Source organism: Manis pentadactyla, chromosome 8 (genome assembly GCF_030020395.1).
Source record: "Manis pentadactyla isolate mManPen7 chromosome 8, mManPen7.hap1, whole genome shotgun sequence".
NCBI lineage: Eukaryota > Metazoa > Chordata > Mammalia > Pholidota > Manidae > Manis > Manis pentadactyla.
In genome coordinates, this window is record NC_080026.1 from 121,710,522 (window position 1) to 121,727,224 (window position 16,703).

Sequence of the window (16,703 nt, forward strand, 5' to 3'; positions counted from 1 at the left end):
TGGGTGGTTGTGATGTGTCAGGGCAGGTGTATCGATTGCCACGAGTGTACCACGCTGGTGAGAGTGGGGAGGTTGTGCCTGTATGGGGCAGGGAGGGTATGGGAACTCTGTACTTTCTGCTCAGTTTTGTTGTGAAACTAAAACTTCTCTAAACAGTAAGTCTATTTTAAAAACACAACTACATTTCCCAGGCCTCCTAGATTCCACATGTAATTCAGGTTCAACCACAAGACTCATACAAGACTTGAAAGTGGGAGTCAGGTGGGAGCCTAACTTCTTCCTACTTCTCCTCCTTTTGCTGTCAAGTCTAGTTTTAACCTCAACAATGTGAGCAAAACTCAAGGGTCCAGAGCTGGCTTGGTGGGTGTTGTGAGGCAGGACCTGGGCACCCGGTCTGCCTGGATCATGTCAGGAGCTGGTGGCTCTGGTGGAAAAGTGGCTTCGTGGTTGTAGTGTCTTCTGAATGTGTTGCTGGTGGTGCTTTCTGATTGCAGAAGAGGCAGCAGCTCCCTGGGAGGCCCAATTCTGCGCTGCGACTTAGGGGGTCAGCCTAGGGTTTGTTTCTTCAACCTCCCCAATGATTCTGCAAGGCCTGTAATATCTAGTCATAAACCCTCCCCCTTTGAAATAGCTAGAGTGTTTCTCTTCGGTTAAATGCTGATAGAACCAGCGCAGAGCTGGATGCACTGACTTCTGAATGAACAGTCAACTGAAAAGCATGTGGTGTTGGCACCCATTCTTTCCAGGTACTCTGCTCAGAGCTCAGGGTCACATGGGGGTCCTGGCCCTTAAGAACTTTGCTGCCCACCAGAAGAGCAGAAATGTAGGAATTCAGAAAAGGGGGAAAATATCAATAGCCTGTGGATATTGTTTTACCATCGCCATCCACTCACTGTCTCCTGGTAAGCATACCTCAGTTTCCCTCCAGAGGGGTGTGAGGCCCACACCTTTGCATCTCTGGAGGTACAAGTGGTTGAGCTCTAGGCAAATCATGGACTCTGGCCCCCGGCCATATGACTGGTTCAGGAATGGGCATCAGACCCAGGAGAGACAGATCCGAGACGACCTGTCTCATTCCAGCACTACATTTGAGCTATGGATTTGACTGCCAGAAACTTGTAAGAACATAAGAGCTGGAAATGCTGTGCCCGTTTGTGCTACTGTGTGGAGCCTGAAGTTCAGCCTTCATAAAAGAAGGCAAAAGCAAGATTTAGAGAGAAGGAAATGCTGATAACATTAGTTGAGCACTGAATCCAAGCTTCCTTGAAATAAGAACACCTGGCATTTGGGGTTACTTGAGCCGAAAACTTGCATTTTTTTCCTAAGCCTGTGTGGGATGGAATTTTCTATCACTTGCAAACAAAAGTGTCCTCACTGATTCAGAAGATGTCCTGGAAGAGATGGAAGGAATGAGACCCTGAGTGACTAATGGAATCCAGAAAGGGGAAGAAGCAGAGGATATTGCAGGCTGAGAAATGGCCCATGGAAACCCGTGGCACAGGGTTCCCAGAAATTCTTAAAGACCTGGCATCAAACCCTGGCTCTACCACTTGGCAGCCTACTAACTCTCACCCTCTCCAAGCCACAACAGCCTCTTCAATCAAATGAGTTTATGGCATCAACCTCCCAGGACTGTGCAGGTGAAGACAATGGTGCCTGGTTTGCAGCACCTGACTGCTGAACAAACAAGCTGATGGTTTTGACTGCAGAAGAGAATGGAATGGGAAAGTGGTGTATGCTCAGGTGTGAAAGGACAGGAGGTCCATCTGTTGGACTCTACCAGGAGCTGTGTACCTCTTATCTCTAGTCCTCACAACACCCCACAGGGCCTTGCCATCCTGTTCCCAGATAAGGAAATTGGGGTTCAGAAAAGGTAAAATAACTTGTCCAAAGTCACAAAGCTGACAAGCACAGGAGCTATGATCCCAACCATGCCTCACTGGTTCCCCACCCACGCCTTTCCAACCATAATGACTATTCCTTGGGCCTCCAGTGCTGGCCAAGCAGAATGGCCTTCCCCCGATTCCCAGGCAAGCTGCCTGGCCTGGGGCCAATACAGAAAGCAGGGTTTCCTTCCAATACTAGGTGATTAGTAGGTAGGCTGAAAGGCCAAGCCCAGCAGAGAGTAGACATTGCACCCAGCTGGCCTCCAGGAGGCTGAGTGTGGCGGTGGGTATACCTCCCTGGGAGAAGTACAGAGGAAATCACCATCTGGTGAGTGGAGGGTCTGAGAAGCCCAGAGAGGCAGGACGAGGCCTGGGTCCCAGTGCCCAGCTGCATTCTGGGAAACACGCCATCCCAGCCCAGAGGGCCTTGCTCTCTGGGTTCTGGGGAGAGGCCAGGAGGGGCCTGGGACACTCCCTGGTGCTGAGAGGAGGATCTGTATCCGTGCTGGGCGTGGGAGGAGGTTGCCTGTGGAGGGGATGGGCGTGTTGTTGTTTGTGCCCGCTTTTCCTTCTCTCCGCAGCCTTCCCCTGCCGGGCCAGTAACTGGTAGAACCTGCAGGGCTGATGCCCAGCCCAGGTCCCTTCCTCTGAGTCAGTGGCAGGGCAGGGGAGGGCAGCCACATCCCTAGCTGACAGCCGGGCCCCCAGGGTCTCTGTGCCCACCAGCTTCCCCTGGACATGCGTGGGGCTTGTGCCTCCTCGCTTTTCCTTGTGACGTAATGCCTCTGGGCACAAATGTATGACTCCCTCAGCCTCCAGCCACCAGGATAAGGACAGTCTGTTGGGCAGCACTTTAGCCTTTCCCCATTTCATCTGCCCCAGCCCACCTGATTCCCACAGCAGCTCTTGAGGTGATTTATAGCCTCCTCTTTTACAGAGGAGTAAACTGAGGCCAAGGAATGGAGAAGGAGTGGCCCAAGTCCAGATAGCTAACAGGTAGCCTGGCATGGCCAGAATCCAAGTCTTTCCACCCCCCAGCCTGAAGTTCTTTCTACCGCAGCCAGGAAGGTTCACAGCCCAGGGCTGCCACCCTCACATTCCAGGGGATGCCTCCCTGAAACCACCCCCCCAGTCATCTCTGGAAGTTCCTTGGGTGTTGCCCAGGTGCCCATGGCCTAACTGATGTTTCTTCTGCTCCACCTCCTGGGCAACTGAGGCAGGGACTTCACCCACTCACTGCCTGGAGTGCTCCATGAGGTCCCTGCTTCTTTACCAAGGATGTGACCCCAGGTCCTCAGGCCTCACCACAGCAAACTGGTCTGTGTTCTGAGCCAAAACAGGCAGAAGGCCCTTCTCTCTGATTTGTCCCAGTTTGCAACCTAAGGAGGCCTCTTAGCTTTTCCCTGAAGCTCCCTCTCTAAAGAGTATAAGGTGGTCAGTGTTTCTTATCAGCTTGTCCTCATTTACTTGCTTGCAGTAATAGATGATTCCAGTGAACTGCCCACATCACCACCATGACAAGCTCCCTTTAAATATTCCCATCCTGCACACTCAGATCAGGGGCAAAGATTGGGACAGCCCACTGCCCCCACTGCCATTACTACGTTCCACCTTCCTCAGGCCAGTCATTGGTTAAAGGATAGTTATGAGGCCAAAGTCAGGCCAATCAGAGCCAATGAAACTCAGTTCTAGAACTCTGAGCTATCAGAGATGTGGACTGGTTCTTTGCCCTAGTGAGAGGGTGTGAGGCTTGGAGCACCTGCAGCCTCTTTGCCCCCATGATGTGGAACTCACCTGTGCTGGAGCTGTTACCTGAAGAAGAGCTGAGCTAAAAGACACCATGGAGCACCAGGTCTTGGTCACATTTTTTAGTCTTTGCACGACTTGTGTGAAGCCAACCATGCCCCTTGGATTTCACTTCCAAGGCCAATACATTCTGGTTTTGCATTAATTAAGAAAACTGGGTTTTCTGTCACTTGCAACTGAAATTCTAATGATACAGAAGGTCACACTTAGGCCCCTTTCTTCTTGCCCTGCCCCACCCCTACAGCCTCACGAAACTTCCTCCTCAGAGGCCTACCTACCCCCATGCAAATTTACTCACACACATCGAAACCCAGGGCCACCACTACTAGCCCATGAGTACCTTTGTACAAGTTAGAACTATTTGTGCTACACAGAAAAAGTCCTGGGCACAGTCCTTACTTGTCTTGGTGAGGTGAGGGTGGGTGTAGAGCAGAAAAGGGGGAGGAGGGAACAAGGCACCATGGCAAACACTGACCCTGCCCAAGTGGACTTGGAGACCCATGTCTGCACTGTCCCCTGAGGGACGGCACCCCACCAGGACTCAGCTGGGCTCCGGAAGGGCTTCCTGACTGACGTGGCCTGCAGGGCCTGCTGCCGTTGGCCCAGGTGAAGGATGGGTCAGAAGAAGAGAGCACTGATGGAGTTGCTTTTTACTTACCTCTTCTCAAGATGATTGATCCCTGAGCTAAGAGGCCTGGGAGCACCCTCGTTTCTCACTGCACCCTGGCTTCCTCCGAGCCACACCCCCCAGACAGGTCCTTTCCTTCTGAGAGTAGGAGGCTGAGAATGAGTCAGGGCCTCATTGTCTTCATTCTTTCCTCATTGGTCAGGCCTCTCCCCTGCCCACTGCCAGCCGCTCCTCTGGGCAGCCATCTGGACCTCGAGCAGTGCAGGCTGTGCCCGCAGAGCCGCTCAGAGGGTCCCCTGTGAGTGAGGAGAGGTGGGCGGGGCTGACCTCTCAGCAGCTGGGGTCTCTTGAAATATCTGGGGCCCCTGGGGCTGGGCCACATGGTAAGCAGTAACCACACTTTAGAATGAGGAATCGAGGTCCTAGTGGGTGGTGTTAACGCCCGGGCTGTCGGCACACACCTGTGCTCGCTCCCCTGAGCTCGGCTGCTGGGGGCCGGTTCCATTCGCTCTCTGCCCTAACCATCAGCAGGCATTCTTCGGGACCAGCACTGGCAGGCCCCAAGCCAAGAGTGGATTCTTTCATACTCTCTAGTCTAAATCAAGCAGGAGCCACCCTAGTAACCCCGCTGCCTTATTTGGAAGCAGAGTAGGAAACCAGACAAAAAATCATCTATGCACCAACACACCTCTTCTTATGGCCACACCACAGATGCCATCATTCTCTGGAGTGTGGGGAATCTATGCCCCAAAGGTCCCTGAACTGGGACTTCAGACAAAGAGAATAAAACAGGGGCTGCCTCATACGGCCCTGGAGGAGGGCAAATGTTTGTGAATGGTAGTCATTTTCTCCCAGCAGTTAAAGGAACACTCTACATTAAAACTAAAGTAAAAGGGGACTTGGAAGCCATGGGGAACCCCCTGCAGGGCCCCTGGGAGAGTTATCTGGGAGGTGGGGTTTGTTCAGTCAGGGGCAAGTCTCTGACAAGGTTACCTCAGGCCTAGTTCTGGGCCTGCTTCTATGGTATTAAATCACTAAAAGAAGAGTTTAATAAGACCAAAAGAGAGAAAAAGCAGTCTGGGATCTTATAGAATCTTGTAGAATCAGTTCTTAGCCTGGGCTGCACATTAGAATCACCTGAGGAGCTTTTAAAAATACTGATTCCTGGGCTCACCCCAGATGAATTGAGTCATAATCTCAGAACGGGGGCTGGGCAGCTGTATTTTTTAATCTCAGGTGCCTCTACTGAGTGGCCTTCTCAAAATTCTCTGACGGTAGAAATCACCCAAGGGGGCACACTGAAAATACAAAGGTGCTCAGGCCCCCAGTCAATCAGACCCACCACATCAGAACCCCTGGGGGATGAGGCCCAGGAATTTGCAGTTCTCACAGTCACCTGGGAACCAGGTGCCATGTGCTCACAGAAGCTGGAGAAGGTGGCTCCAGGGCAAGCCCCAGAGGTTCCCCGGCCTCGCTCAGCACACCCCCTTCCACCCTCACTGCTCCACAGAGGACTCCCCTACTTGGGGGCTTCCCTGTGACTAAACACAGCATGCATTCTCTTTATAGACTTATCAATATCTGTGGTTGTCTATCAGTATTTCTGTGTTTGTTTCATTCCAGTCTCCCCACTAAACTGTAAAGCTCCATGAGGGCAAGAGCCACGTCAGTTTGGTTCCCTGTGGTGTAGCGGCTACCTGGGCTCTGACCCTCGGATAGCCTGGTCTCGGATCCCAGCTCCCAACTCATCTGTTCTTTTATCTCCATTAAGTTACTTTTCTTTCTCGTGCCTCAGTGCTCTCGTCTGTAACTGGATGGTAGAGTAGTAACACTGCTTCACGTGGTTGATGTGAGGAATAAGTTAGATTATAGATGTAAAACATTTAACATAATTCCTGGCACACAGGCAGTGGTAAAAATGTTAATTGTACTATCTTCTGCTACATAACAAACCACTGCAAAACAGTGGCTTCAAGCTATAACCACTTAATGGCTCACAGTTCTCTGGGATGACAAGGCTCAGCTGGGGTGGCTCATCTCGGCTCCCAGTGGTTTTAGCTGGGCTCACGCCAGCATTTGCAGTCTGCTGAGGGCTGGGGGATGGGGGCCTCCCACGGACTAACTCATGTGACTGGCAATTGGCTGAGGCTGTTGGTATGGGCACCTCAATTCTCTTCCATGTGACGTCTCCAGCAGGCTGGCTCTGGCTTCTGCATGTGTCAGGTGGGTTCCGAGAAGGTGAGAGGGAAAGTTACATGTCACTTTTGCAGCATTCTGTTAGCCGAAGCAAGTTACAGTTCAGCCCAGAGTCAAGGGATGGATACATAGTGATGGGACGGGACAGGGCAGGAAGAGGTACAAAGGCTTCCCTGGGCATTTACAATTCTCCATGCTTGTTCTTTTCCTACATCTAGCATGGCATGCTCAGGTGCCTAGTCCAGTGTGCATTTAATATGCATTTGTTGAATGTGGGGAAGTTGGGGTTCCTATGGCCAGGATCCTCACTGAACTCAAACCACTTGATGATGTGACTGGCCTGTTACTAGGCTACTGCTTCCACAACCGTAGGCAATAAGCTCTTATTGCGTTATATAGAGAGCTCGGCCCAGTGCTCTGGGCGGAGGCAGAGACGCTAGTGTTCAACCTAGTGCCTGGAGAACAAGCCGGGTAATAAAACCTTTCACCCCAAAGAAATGTTCTACTGTCATTTCTTTGGTCATAAATGAATCCATAGCGAACTTGCCAGGGACTGAAACCCATTGGCAAGACATTGAAGAAAAAAATAAATGGATAAACAGGGGAGAAACTGAAGACCAGATAGGAAAATGGACTTGCTCAAAGTCACACAGCTAGTGAGCGGCAGAGCCAGGACCAGAAACAGGTCTCCTGGTACCTGGTCACACCTCTTCCCATGACACCAATCTGTTCAAATAGCCACCTGTGGTGGAGCTGAATTCTCCAAATAATTGCCTCACTCCTCAGCTTCCGTTCAGCTTCTGGAGATGAATCTAGAAGGCCAGGACTGTGCTTGCTTCCTGAAGAGTCTGGGACAGGAAGAAGGGAGCCCACTCCCTGGACACAGAGCAACACAGAGAATAGTCAGGACACCAGTAGCCCTCCTTCGGTCCCATTGACTGTGGGCCGGGGCCAGGGTGGGAGTCACAGACAAAGGCAGATCACAGTATAGACACTGCGTGACCTGTATCTTCCCACCAAACAGGTGTGGATGCCCATGTGCACACACACACACACACACACACATGCACACCCTTCTCTCTCCTTTCTCCTCAAGCCCTGGGAGAAGCTGCCACAAGTTTGGGTGGTTGGACTTGTGTCTCCAATTTGGCCTGGACCAGAAATTTCATGGCTTTTGGACAGTGTGTTTGAGGGAGGGGAGCAGGGAGAAAGCAGCTTGCACAGGAAGAGTTACGAGATGTCTGCCTCTGTGCATCAGCCCCTTGCTGTTGTCCTGGCCCCTGGGGGAAACAGCTGCCGGCACCCTGTGTCCTCCACCCAGGAGCTCTCCTCAGCCTGCCAGGTCACCCACCTTGCTGCAGGGAGGCACCTATTTTTAGCCTGAGGTGAATGAGCTCTGCAGTCATCCAGACCTCATTCCCTTGTGTCTTTTTGTCACAGCTGATGTGACTGGATGGGAACCAAGTCATAGGGAATGTCCCGCAACCAAGTTACCCCCATGCCCTTCCTCAGAGAAGCCTACTGCATGGCAGTCACTCACGCAGTCAAGCATGGCAGAGCGGAGGAGTGGGCAGTGAGAGGGGACCACCCCTCAGAGGGCAGTATTTTATCACCGACGTTGTTTAGAATTCCTGGCACACTTTTAGTTTTATTATTGCTTTTAACTTTTCTATAGACAATTTGCCCCCTTCTTGAACTGGGGGGGGAGGGGGACCACTCCTATGACCCCACCCTTGGACCCCATTGCTGGGCTCCACTCTGGCGTTTGACCTCCAGCACTACCACCCACTAGCTGTGGGACTTGAGGGGTGACAAACCATCTGTGCGTCAGTTTCCTCGCCTTTGAAACAAAGCTAGACCTACTTGTGCAGTTGTGAGGAACAATGCAGTCATGTGGGGGAGGGGGCAGCACAGCGCCTGGCACACTGGAACTGTGCACTGGAGTTCCTAGTGTGGGTTTCTGATCCCGGCCTGGGTGCCTGGGCCGTGGCTCCAGGCAGCTCCCGGGAGGCAGACACCTTCCTGTTCCAGATCAGCCTACAGCTGTCACCTGCTGTGACTTCCCCGTTTGCCTCTGCAAATCTCTGCTAATCAGTGGCACTGCTCAGGCTAGGACTCACATATCTCAAGACCTTGCACAATCTGCCAAGGAGCCCCCACCCTGTCCCACACACAGCTTTTAGACACAGACGGCACTCAGCACAAAAGGGCCGGTCCTATCCCTTCTCCTCAAGTTTCTGGGACTGAGCCCAATGCATGTCAGTACTTTTTAGAAGCAGAACACTTTTTCCAAACAAAACCTGACAGAGCACGGGCTCCAGTGCCTATGACTGACACAAGCTGCACTCTGTGCTTAAATTTCTTTTCTAAGTTCAGATTGCCAACATGTTACTGTGTCACTGTAAAGTCTGTGTGAACACTAATGGGCTGCAATGTGTGAAAATCATGTATCACTTCTAAATGTGCATGGTGATGCTTATTAAAAATATTCAAGTAGTTTAAAATACACTTCAGAAATTATATTTGAATTGAGCATTGATAAAAGTCACGAAGCTCCCCTGCAAAATTCCAGGGTTTGGTTTAGTACCATCTGTGACCCTGGAGAATTCCAAAGGCCTTTGATTGGGTAAGGAGACTGAGGCCCGGGTGGGGGACAGAACTTGCCCTGTAAGGGGCCACAGCAATGAGAACCCAGGCCCCACTGAGTCCCAGGCTAGGGCTCCTTGTCCATGTCCACATTCTCAGCCTGACCAGCGGGGTGGGCTGCTCACGGGGTTAGGAGCCCAGCACACATGGCTCCGGCCACTGGCCGAATTGAGTTTACTCAAGTGACAAAGACTATTTATGGCTCTCAGTGTGGCTGATAGGTTGGTGGGGACAAAGGCAGGACCCAAGGTAGTAGGTGTGTGGGCCCCATATGGGAGCAGAAAGGGATGACGCTAGAAGGCTCTGGATTGCCTCACCTTCGGCAGCTATACTCTAGTTCAGCCAAACTCTCGCTCTGCAAACAGTAACCAAGGTTTCCAGTGCTCTGAGATCCTCAGATAAGAGGCTGCAAAGAAAAGTAAATTATTACTGTCACTGATGACAAGTTTCCTCTCTGGCCAGCAGCCTCTTGGGCTGGGCCCAGTCCAGTCCCTGACCTCAGAAAGAGGACCCCTGTGCAGGAGATTAGTGATGCCCAGAGCCCCTGGGCCCCAGAGCCAAGCCCAGGGCTTCCTAACCAGAGGAGGAGCCCTGCTCAGCTGTCTTTCCCATGACATCCTGCCCCACCACACCCGGCACACAGAACACTGCTTCTAACAGCAGGACAGTGGCTGCCAAGGTGCTGAGTCACTGCCTTGCTGTCAGTTGGCGCTCCCTACCCTGAGAAAGGGACCCTGAGAGGTTGCAAAGCACCCATGCCGACAGGCCTGCTCTGACCTGCCCGCTTCTGCTCTCGGGGAGGGGCTGTTTCTGACCTGGGAGGGAGGGGCAGATGGCCAGCAGGGTGGGAGATCTCCCAGATCTCAGCCACAGCTCCCTGCCGGACAGCACCTCCCGGGGCCTCAGCGTGCAGGGTCTTGTTGGGGTCCAGCTCCATCTGCGGGGATGGAGTCAGGCAGCATCTGCTCTGCACCCCCAACCCCAGGCCCATCAGAGGAGAGGAGGGGAGGAGGTACAAAGTGCCTGAAGGTCCTTTCACCACCGCCTGGAAGTTGCCTTTTTTCTTTTTGTAAAGCTACATGCAAACAGCTTTTTAAAACTAAACAGGAACAACATTCACGCCTCCTCTGATCCCTTTCACCCAGTTCTGTTCCCTGTGTCCCTTCCCTGAAGCAACTGCTGTTACCAGTGTGGGGGTATTCTCCCAAAGATATTCTGTGTATCTGGAAGTACGTGTGTGTGTGAGTCTATCCTTTTATACTCTGTGTAAATGTGAACAAACTACATATATTTTTCTGGAACTTTTATCTGAATTTTCATATAATAATGTGTTTTAGAAATTGGTTCATACTGGCAGCTGGGATCCGTGCTCTTTTTTCTAATGGCTGTAGGCAGGGCCCCAGACCGACCTTCAGTGAGTCTTCAATCTTTCGCTCCTTTGATGAACACTCTTGTGAATGTGTCTATTTTAACTCTGTTTCTCCTACACATCTGGGGTGCTCGGTCCATCCAGGGCACTGGGGAAGGGGCCGTGGGGGACAAGGGGTTCACATGGCACGGGAGAGCACGTGGCTCTCAAGCAGGGAAGGCTGGTCCCCCCATGACCTTTAGGGAGGCTGCATGTGAACAAAGCTGCAGTAACGGTTTAAAGAGGAAGTGGGCAAGGTGGATTAATGAGATTCTTTCTTTAAATTATTTTAACAAGTCCTTTTCCGATTATAAAGTAAATTGTACTCACTACAGGAAATTTGGAAAACACCTAACAGATGTGAAAATAAAAGTCACTTGGAATCCCACTCATCTAGAAGTAACCACTAGTGTTGTTCAGTGTATATCCTGACAGTCTTTTTTCTAGACACACAGAGGATTTCTGGGGGTCCAGGGGAACATGAAGGAAGGGCACGCAGGGAAGGTCCTCTCTGAGCAGAGGTATGCTGTGGGGAGCACCAGACTCTCTGGGAAAACAGCTAGAGTCAAAGGCAGGAGGCAGCAGGAGATGGTGGGGGTGGGGTGGGGACAGGGACTGCGGACTCATCCCACAGGTGAGCCTGAGAGTGGCAGGGAAGAGTTTGCCCCTAGCTCAATGGGCACCAAGGAGCCACTGCAGGCATTTGAGCACAGGGCCGCTAAGATCAGCCTGGCAAGAGATCTGAGGATATGACTTTGAGATTTTGGCGAGATAGCTAAGAAAACAGCTCATCAGGCCTTCGGAAGAGCAGGTCTGGAGTTCCGGAGGGAGGTCACCTCTGAAAATATTCACTTGGGGGTTGTAAGGAGAGATGAGCCCTGAGTGTGAATGAGATGGGAGAAAGGCGTGGCTCTGCAGCTAAGAGTATAGGGTGGAGGTAGTAGGATCTTGGTTGCGTCCCAAAGATGCTGCTCATCAACCGTGTGGCATTGGGTGATTTATTTATCCTCACTGGGTCTTGGCTTTTCCAACTGCAAAGTAAAGATGAAACTAATACAGCCATGTCAAAGGGTCAGCGTGAGGATTACAAGAGGTGGCAAGGCTGAGAGCCTGGTATGGTGCCAGGAGTTCCCAATAATTGTTGACAGACAACAAAATGAGAGCAAAGAAAGAGCAGAGGTTAAAACTGAGGCAGAGGGTGCGAGGAGAAACACAAAGGTTCCAGAGGAGAGAAGTCCTCTGGACAGGAAGAGAGTGGCTCCAAGGCAGAGCAGGGCCTCAAGATTTCAGCAGGAAGAACTGGTGACAGTGCCAAACACTGCCTGGGGTCCAGGAAGGGCTCAAGGCCCAGAAGATTCCTGGTGAGTGACATCTCCAGAGCTGTTGCCATGGTGATGTGGACGGACAGAGGCTGAGAGGCCAAGGGGTGGTAGGAGATGAGGAAGTCTGGGGGTTGAGGTTACAAGTCTTTTTTCAAGTTTGGCAGTGTAAGGAAAGGGGAGAGTCTCAGCTCAGGGGAAAAGTCGGGAAGAAGGAAAGAAGTGCCTCGTTTGTTTGGGTTGGAGGGTGTTTCATGTTTATAGGCAGAGGAGAAGAGATTAGTAGACGTTCTCAGGGAGAGGAAGTGGCAAGATGTACACCACCTCTCCAGGCTTCAGTTTCCTCACTTAAAATAATCAGAGTGTGGATAAGGGCTCTCTGAGGCCCTGCTGGCTTTTTAGCTCTTTGATTCATTGGTCCCCACATGCATCTACCCAGCTATTGGCCTTTCAACAAACACTGTCTGTAGACCTGTCTCTGGGCAAGTAGGAAGAGGGGGCCTGAGGGAGGGGTGCAGGGAGGGGGCAGAGAGAAGCAGATACCAAGGCCCCTCTTTCCAGGGTCCAGTGCTGGTGGGGAAAGAAGAGAAGGAATCAAGCAGCAAGAGAGCCACAAAGTCACCCAAAGACCCACACCCTTGCAGCCCTTTGAAATGACGTTCTGGCATTTACCCAAACCCCTACACCCTGTTCCTGGTCTGTTCCATCCCCCGGCCTTTGAGAACCTGCCCTGACTTACTATTCCACTGAGGATCTGGGCACTGTGCTGGGTCCATGGAAGCAGTCAGTGTACTTAGCATGTCCACTTATTCCATGAGTACCTACTGGTCACCTACAATGTGCCAGACATGGGAGGTGACAGTGAGCAAAAGAGATCTCTGCCCTCCTTGAGTTGGTTGGGGAGCAAGACCATTAAATAGTGACACTTAAATTTATAATTGCAGCTGTGCTGGAAGAGGGCAGGGCTGTTCCAAGGGTCGGGGCCTCAGAAAAGACCTCTCTGAAGAAGTGACATGGGACCTGAAAGAAGAGATGTGGGCAGCATTCCAGGTAGGGGCCCAGGACACAGCCCTGCAAAGGCAGGAAGGGAGGGGGAGATGTGAGGGGAGGGGAGACAGGGCAAGAGGGGGACAGAGGCCTCAGGGAAGGCAGTGGGGAGGGGGCAGGGTCTACAGCCAAGGAAAGGAGAGTGTTCTTTATCTGAGAGCTGTGGGAAGCCCTGCAACGGTTTAAGTACAGAGAGGACATGATGGGTTTGGTTTCAAAATGATCTCCTTGAAGGAGCAAGTTGCAGATGGGAACATGTAGTGTGAGCCTATCATACATACTGCATGTTGGGACTTTAATAGGGGCTGGCTTTCACCCTTTCCTTTAGACATGTCTATAATATTTTTAGCAATAACCCTGCTGTGACTTTGTTATCAGGGGGAAAAAAAATACCTAAGATTATAAAACTACAAAACAGCTCAGGGAAGGCAGGAGTGAATGCCTTGAGACTGATAAGAGGCCCTTGCTGGCCCAGGATGGTGTGAATTGTACCCAAACCAGACAGGTGGAGGGTGGGGGTTGCTGAGCTCTGGAGCTGGTATGAGCTGGTTTTGTGTCCCTTGGACGCTCTCTGTCCCCTGGCAAGTCTCCTCCAGGGTGCTTAGACAAATAGGCCCAAAGGGGGCTGTCTATCTCTCTGCCTGGAAAACCTACCCTTCTAAGATGTACAAAGGGAAGAAGGAGGCCTTTAGGCCTGAGAAGGAGACCCCATTTCCTGACAATTTTTCCAAACACCAGAGCAGCAGGAGCTGCCTCCCAGCCAGCCCCAGGTCTCCCTCTGAGCTAACCTTGGGAAATGGGACCTCTCCCTGGAGCCTGTTTTTCTCAATCCCCAGCAAAGGCTGGGCCTGTGGGGAGTGTTCTGTTGACAGTGCCCAGCAACCAGGGCTGCTGTTTTAGCAGGAGGTTGGAGTCCACAGTAGAAAGGCCCTGCCCAAGGCGTCCCAGCTTCTATGGAGCAGAGAGCAAGCCTCTGGAGCCCAGGTGGGGGTTCCCGTAGCTCTTTGCCCTTCAGGCAGACTCCCTGAGAGGGGAAGGAGCAAATGTAGTTTCTTCCTACTGTATTATGGGATCTTTTGGAAGTCGCCAGGGGTGCCCACCAAAGGGCAGGGAGGCCAGGACCCCTGTGTTCCCCTGGGGCAGGGAGTGGAGGCAGTCAGGCTGCCTATGAGTGTCACCGGCTATGTGGAAAGAGGAGACGAGGCCTCTGGCAGCCTGGCTGGGACCCTCCTGCAAGTAGTCAGTGTCTCCTGTCACGGGAACTGCACTTTGGAGCAAACGTCTGGAAGGGCTGTGGGTTATCTTGAGTCCCCAAACCTGAGAGTTGCAGCCCAGATATCAGACTTTGGAAGTGGAGGGCAGAGGAAGGACACGTGAGCTTTAGTACTGTGACAGATCCAGTTTCACACCGAGATCTGCCTCACATTCCTTACCCAGGAGAAGGGAATGATGCCCCCATGTCATGGCCTGGCAACTGGGGTTGAACGTGGTGGCCTAGTGGAGGGCCTGAGCATAGCTCCCCTCCCCCTCTATCACTCCCTCCGCTCTGTGACCTATTTCCACCTCAACACTCCATGTCCAGGGACCCAGATTCTGATCCAGCAGCCAGGGGCAGGCCTTGGGTGGGCCACTTCCTCTCTGGATTTTAGTTTCTTCATTTTATGAAAGTGGGGGCTCTGTGGAAGGAAAAGTATGATTTCTGATCTGCATGCACTCTTTGCTTCATCTAAGGTATGCAAGCTTGGGCATGGGCTGATGGCCACATGCCCCCTAAATCCCAAATGATTGAAACCTTTTTGTTTTTCTTGAGAACTGATAGCAAAAGATGTTTTCAGCCGCAGACAGGAGAACTTCCAGTTGCCTCAGCCTGGCCCAGATTAGATATTTTCTGGAAGAAGTGGTGGGTTGGTGGAGGGAGGTGGGGCAGGAAGTAGGGAAGCTACAGAGGGTCGTCTTCCAGGGGGCTAAGGGACCAGACAGATCTCTGATAAGTAACTCCAGAACTGACAACATCTTTATTGCTTAGAAACCTACTTTCTGTAACTCTGCCCTATAAAATACTGGCACAAGTGTGCAAAGATATACCCAAGAGCACGTTCATCACAAGATTGCTTCTCTTGGTAAAAATGGGAAGCAACCCGAACAAACATACAGAACATGCTGCCAAAGGTACCTAGAACAACCTGGAAAGTGGGCCATGTGAAAAAGCAAGTGGCAGAATCCACTGTATGGTGGGAGCTCATTTTATTACTATACATGCCTTGTAATGTATAACTGAGCATAGTTCTACACACACACACACACACACACACACACACACACACACACACACACACGTTTTTAAGCATAAAAAATAAAATCCCAGAGGAGCACATAGTGAACTATTAAAGGCAGTTACCTATAGGGTGGAAAAAATTTGTTTGTTTCTGCTATATACTTCTGCACGGCACTTTTTGAATTTCTTAAAATTAGCACCTATTAGATCTGACTTAACACCTCCAGTGCCCCAGTAATCAAGAAAGGAACTGGAGAGGGTCAAATGGTCAGTCTCTTCCTAGAAGCAACCAGAGGAAGTGAGACTCACAAGACAAGGTCCATGTGGCAGCAAAGCCCTCACAATATTCTGAGCCAGTGAAGTGGGGAACCATAAAAACAGCCTGGAGGGGAGAGACCACTCTGTTTCCCTGATGACCAGGGACCCCATTAGTCTATCCCTCTCTCCACCAGCACCTACCCAGGCCCCACATACACTCAGGGACTGTGCTCCTCGGAGAAGATGGCGCCGGAAGGCTGGCTGTTCAGGAGACAAGACGTGTGACCATTAACCACTGTGCAAGTCCTGAGCATTTTGAAATATGCTGTTTCTTCATTCTGGGATACCCAGCAAAGGAGCTCCTTCAAACAATTAACCCAGTAGTTATAATAGTAATGCTCACCATTTGTTACACTTGTGCTAAGTACATTGCCATTTATCATCTTATTTTATCCCAAACAGTGTCCTATAAGGTAGATGGTTCCATCCTTTAATTCCATTTCCCAAATAAAGAAACTGAAGCTCACGCCACGTGTAACTTGCTGAAGGTCTCATAGCCACAGAGGGCAGATGCTGAATTCAAGCCCACACACCCTGATCCTGGAATCCACCTCAGAGCCACCATTCAGTGACCTCTTAGTGACACATAGAAAAGTAGACACCAGTAGTTTTTATGGACCATGACTTCTTGGTAAAGTCACCATTGGCTTGACCATAGATATTTCACAAGAAGAAGCTGAGGATTTGGTTGAGTGATGTCAGTGGCTGGAGTCAACTAAACCAAATAACTACTAAAATGTGATGCCTGGTTACTACCCACATTTCAAGGAAAGTGGAAAAAAAGAATCCCAGTCCACCATGTGGCTCAGCTGGCCGTAGCACACACTTGGTTATAGAAGGTCAACAGAGAATAATGATATAACCAAAATTACCATGTATTCCAGTATTGGGAAGATAGAGGCAGGGGATTAGGTGTGATACACAGAGGAGGTAAAACAAACAAACAAAAAATGCCTTATCTCTCAGGACAGGAAATCAGCAAATCATTCCTCAAACTGCAAAGATCAAGAAGAAACCAGATGAGATGTTATTTAGAGATGTGAAAGTGAATGTTCCAAAGAATCGGCTTCAAGAGGGGCAAGGGACTCTCCCTGGAGATGAACCAGGGCTGCAGTTGTTCATAAGTAACTTTGTAGGAATAGTTGACTCTCCTTGTTATATTCATGAATAACAT

The 16,703-nt window shown here is 51.0% G+C and overlaps 2 long non-coding RNA genes across 3 annotated transcripts in view; one reads left to right on the top strand and one right to left on the bottom strand.

Annotated features, from left to right (window-relative positions):
• Nucleotides 1-5,864: 5,864 nt before the first annotated feature.
• The window catches only part of LOC118919217 (uncharacterized), a 30,776-nt gene continuing 19,937 nt past the window's right edge, over nucleotides 5,865-16,703 (bottom strand). The window contains exons 1-4 of one of the 2 annotated variants that reach the window (XR_008999014.1): nucleotides 12,629-12,834; nucleotides 9,480-9,568; nucleotides 7,259-7,392; nucleotides 5,866-6,530 (exon numbers count right to left, since the gene is read on the bottom strand). This is a non-coding gene — a long non-coding RNA (uncharacterized LOC118919217). Of the gene's footprint in view, nucleotides 6,531-7,258; nucleotides 7,393-9,479; nucleotides 9,569-12,628; nucleotides 12,835-16,703 lie in introns of those variants that run through there. The other variant, XR_005027410.2, reaches the window with a different exon arrangement.
• On the top strand, nucleotides 11,648-15,923 carry LOC118919216 (uncharacterized). The gene is made up of 3 exons (XR_005027409.2): nucleotides 11,648-11,931; nucleotides 12,834-12,939; nucleotides 15,664-15,923. It is a non-coding gene; the product is annotated as an uncharacterized LOC118919216 (long non-coding RNA).